This window comes from Sinocyclocheilus grahami, unplaced genomic scaffold (assembly GCF_001515645.1).
Source record: "Sinocyclocheilus grahami isolate Dianchi unplaced genomic scaffold, SAMN03320097.WGS_v1.1 scaffold790.1, whole genome shotgun sequence".
NCBI classification, from domain to species: domain Eukaryota; kingdom Metazoa; phylum Chordata; class Actinopteri; order Cypriniformes; family Cyprinidae; genus Sinocyclocheilus; species Sinocyclocheilus grahami.
The window spans coordinates 875,208-880,214 of NW_015505969.1; positions in this window are offsets into that span (position 1 = coordinate 875,208).

Here is a 5,007-nt window from a genome sequence, read left to right on the forward strand (position 1 = left end):
TATATATATATATATATATATATATACACACACCTTGCTATGTGTACTGCGTTAGGCTAACTGAGACTGATCATTTGCACTTATATATTGTTGCTCTTTTGTTAGTTTTGACTGCTTTTATTGTCCTCATTTGTAAGTCGCTTTGGATAAAAGCTTTTGCTAAATGACTAAATGTAAATGCAATGTAATGTAAATCTACACACTATACTCATAGTCAAAATAGTTAAATGCTGATGTTGTTTACATTAATAATTTGAGAATAAAGAATAACAATAATAATAATTTGCACGGTTTGTGTGATATGAGCTAACCGATCGTTAGATTAAATCACCATTGGTAGCACAACTTATTGTAATGTTTTTTTTCCTCAGTTGGTCAGAACAAACGTGGCAGACTTGTTACTTGTTCAGATGACAATATCCAATGAAAATTCTTATTTGGGTCATATATTCCAAGACGTAGGCTAGAATCTGTGATTGCGAAGTACAGTGAATATCCACACCGGTGCGGTGACTGACTGCCACACACACATACTCCTCAAAACAATAGATTCATCCGCGCTGAATCCGAGCTGCCGCACAACCCATGCAAGGAAGATAATTTCACAAACAGCTGCAATTGCAGGTTTTCAAACAGAGATGGCGACAAAGAGGCAAAACTTGTGGACTGCAGCTTTAATCAAACAACAAAAGAGAAAAAAAGTCTCACTGCTCTTGACTATTCCACTTTTGTAACTTTAATAAGAGTAAATATATATTTAATTTACACAATGAAGACTATGCAGTATTTTTATACATTTGATTAATTTATACAATGTTTAGCATTTATTTATTTGTTCTCCTGTAGTTTTTTTTTGCTTATAATTAGCTTCTTATTCTTATTTTATCACTAACTGTTTACTTGTCTTCAGTGAGTTTGAGTTTAATTTATTTAGGCTAGTAGTTTTTTGTGATCTTGACATTGGTGACAAGGATTATGAAATTTCTATGGTATCAAAAATGTTGATATCATAAAATCCTTATGGCATCGTTAAATGTTATGATAAACTTTCAATATTTCAGTAATCTGTTAAATAAATGTTATGATAAACTTTCAATATTTCAGTAATATGTCAAGCTTATAACTGTTAATTAGCCTGATGTGTTTTTGTCACGTTTTTCATCCATGATGAGTTTACATCCCTGCTAGTTACTAATGCTGCCTTCCCTTGCTATCGGAAATTTGATAATTCCCACTTCTGAAGTCATGATTACGAGCTCATCGCAATTCAAGTTTTGAAATGAAAGGGCGTTCATGTGCAGTTTTTACCTTGGAAACTCTTATTTACGATAATTCCGAGAGCACGTTCTGGGTTTTTTAGTCAAAAAGTGTACTAATTTGAACAATAAAATGCTTATGTCAAACTTCTTTAGAGAAATGGGCGATGTGAGCATTACAGAGTGCTAAACACTCTCATCTAATGTCTGTTTCATTTATACTGGAAGCCGGAGGCGCCCTCCTGCAGAAAGTCGACAACTGAGAGTCAAGTCATAAAAGTAATGGAAAATCCCTTATTGGACAAAGACATTCAGATATAACTGCAGCTCAGAGCTGTATGATTCTGGATGAATTGAAATTATAATTTATTTTTCTCAAATATACAACTAAACAAAATAACATGCAAATTACCAGAGGTTATAACAAAATATAATTTGCTGCAGTCTACTTTAATTGTGTAAAAATCAGTTTGAGCAAATTATTCAATGACTCACTAAAAAGACTTCATTTGTTTCATTACTGAATCTCTTAAATTAATGATTCAATGACAATTTTTTTTTGTCACTTGTCACCACCTACTGGTGTAATGATGTCATTGATAGTCTTCTAGTTTTGATCACTACTGTAGACATCAGTTTTTTATATCTGAACTATAAACTTTTACCCCAGTACTTCTGTAATAATTTTAAATATTGTAACACAGAAATAATAATACTTCTGAGGGTTAGAAAAAAAAACTATTGTAAAAAAAATGCAATGGTTATGAAATGGTATTATTTTACAGCAATTTCTCATTTTTAATATTTTTATTTTTATTATTGTTTTGAAAAAAACTATTTTTTTTTTCAGAAAAACTTTTTTTTCCACCCTCACCCCCCAAAATATTAAACATGAACATTGCAATATAAAATAAAAATACAGAAGTAAATGAAAACTAAATTAAATTAATTTATTTTGTTATGCTGCATTTACACCATTCAGGCTTAATATTTTGCTTAATTGTTAAAAGTAAAAGGGGGAAGCTTTGCACATGAAACAAAAACTGCATTAAAGAAAAGACTTTAGCAAAAGCTTCTTCCTGATTGTTGATTTGGCAATGGGCGGAACTTCTACAAAAGAAGTAAACACATTGGCTTTTGATTTTTGGAAAATTTATATCATTTTTTTTTTTTACTACAATTTAGTAATTCTTAGTCCAGGTAAAATACTTTTGTCTGCATAACCATATTTTGCCATTTATCACCATCACAGGATGTGCAGACATAAAACTCATCGAGGCAAGAAAACCAGCCGATCAGTGAGAGTAGGGTCTCTCTTTGAGAGATCAAAACTCAGCTTGTCATCTTGGCTAATATTCATTTACAGGTGAGTGTGTTGTCGGACAGCAGAGAAGGAATAGTAAAATGTTACAATGCATTTCAAAGTTGATTGTTTTAATTTTGACAACTCTGCTTTCCCTATTCTGATTCATCATTGTGTACTTCACAGGTTCGCTCAGGGATTGCGGATCAGACAAATTGATATGATGCAAGATGCCATTGCAAAAAGTTCCAGAACATTCTCTAAGATGGCTCGTATCATGAGGAAAGTTTGCCACTGTGCCATAAAACGATTCAGAAGACATGGACAGATGATTATAAGCGCTCGAGAATTTGCCGTTCTTGATGAAAGCAACTTCCGTCATAAACAAAAGGTGAATTTAGAACCTGTAAGGCAAATTCACACTGCAGTTGCCGACCACTGTTGTTGTCATTTGAAAATTTCTAATTAGCATTTATTTGGTCGTGGATTGTCTGAGACATGACATACTGTAATCTGGTGATTGTCCCTGTTTGTCAGTGTCTCTCGGTGCAGTGTGAATTGGCTTTTAGAAAATATGTGGAAATGCAGATAATAAAAAAAAAGATCATAATAGCATAAAACCTGATGATCAAATGTTACTTGATTACAAACTTGCAAATAATGTATAACCTTAAATTATTTCAGAAGCAATTTTCCCTAAGATTTGTTAAAAAAGACAGTTTGTTTACAGGTTTAACCCCTTAAGCATCAGCCCTCCCCCTCCCTCCCTTTTCACATAGATATGAACATGTATTCTCCAAACTTAAAGGATTAGTTCACTTAAATGAAAATTACCCCAAGCTTTACTCACCCTCAAGCCATTCTAGGTGTATATTACGTTCTTCTTTCTGATGAACACAATCGAAGCTTTATAATGGCAGTGAGCGGGACCAACGAGTACAAGCTGAAAAGTGCATCCATCCATCCATCATAAACATATTCCACATGGCTCAGGGGGGTTAATAAAGGTCTTCTGAAGTGAAACGATGTGTTTGTGTAAAAAAAAAAAAACATATTTAACAAGTTATGAAGTAAAATATGTAGCTTCCGCCAAACCACCTTCGGAATTTAAGTCAAGTCAAGTAACCTTTATTTATAAAGCGCTTTTAACTATACAGATTGTGTAAAAGCAACTTTACAGCATTAATTAGGAAAATAGTGTGTCAATAATGCAAAATGACAATCGTAAACACTAATTTTTCAGTTAAAGACAGTTCATCATTCAATTCAGTGATGTCATCATCCAGCTCAGTTCAGTTTAAATGGTCTCTTTGCAATCATTTGCAATCAAGTCAATGATATCGCTGGAAATGAAGTGTCCCCAACTAAGCAAGACAGAGGCAACAGCGGCAAGGAACCTCCCTCCCTTTTCACATAGATATGAACATGTATTCTCCAAACTTAAAGGATTAGTTCACTTAAATGAAAATTACCCCAAGCTTTACTCACCCTCAAGCCATTCTAGGTGTATATTACGTTCTTCTTTCTGATGAACACAATCAAAGCTTTATAATGGCAGTGAGCGGGACCAACGAGTACAAGCTGAAAAGTGCATCCATCCATCCATCATAAACATATTCCACATGGCTCAGGGGGGTTAATAAAGGTCTTCTGAAGTGAAACGATGTGTTTGTGTAAAAAAAAAAAAAACATATTTAACAAGTTATGAAGTAAAATATGTAGCTTCCGCCAAACCACCTTCGGAATTTAAGTCAAGTCAAGTAACCTTTATTTATAAAGCGCTTTTAACTATACAGATTGTGTAAAAGCAACTTTACAGCATTAATTAGGAAAATAGTGTGTCAATAATGCAAAATGACAATAGTAAACACTAATTTTTCAGTTAAAGACAGTTCATCATTCAATTCAGTGATGTCATCATCCAGCTCAGTTCAGTTTAAATGGTCTCTTTGCAATCATTTGCAATCAAGTCAATGATATCGCTGGAAATGAAGTGTCCCCAACTAAGCAAGACAGAGGCAACAGCGGCAAGGAACCAAAACTCCATCTGTGACAGAATGGAGAATAAACCTTGGGAGAAACCAGGCTCAGTCGGGGGGGCAGTTCTCCTCTGACCAGACGAAACCAGCAGTTCAATTCCAGGCTGCAGCAATGTCACATTGTGCAGAGGACTCATCTGGTTCCTGTGGTCTTGTCCCGGTGGTCGTCTGAGACAAGGTCTTTACAGGGGATCTGTATCTGGGGCTCATCTAGTTGTCCTGGTCTCCGCTGTCTTTCAGGGCTGTGGAGGTCCTTTCTAGGTGCTGATCCACCATCTGGTCTGAATACGTACTGGATCCGGGTGACTGCAGTGACCATCTGATCTGGATACAGACTGGATCTGGTGGCTACGGTGACCTCGGTATAAGAGAGAAACAGACTAATATTAGCGTAGATGCCATTCTTCTA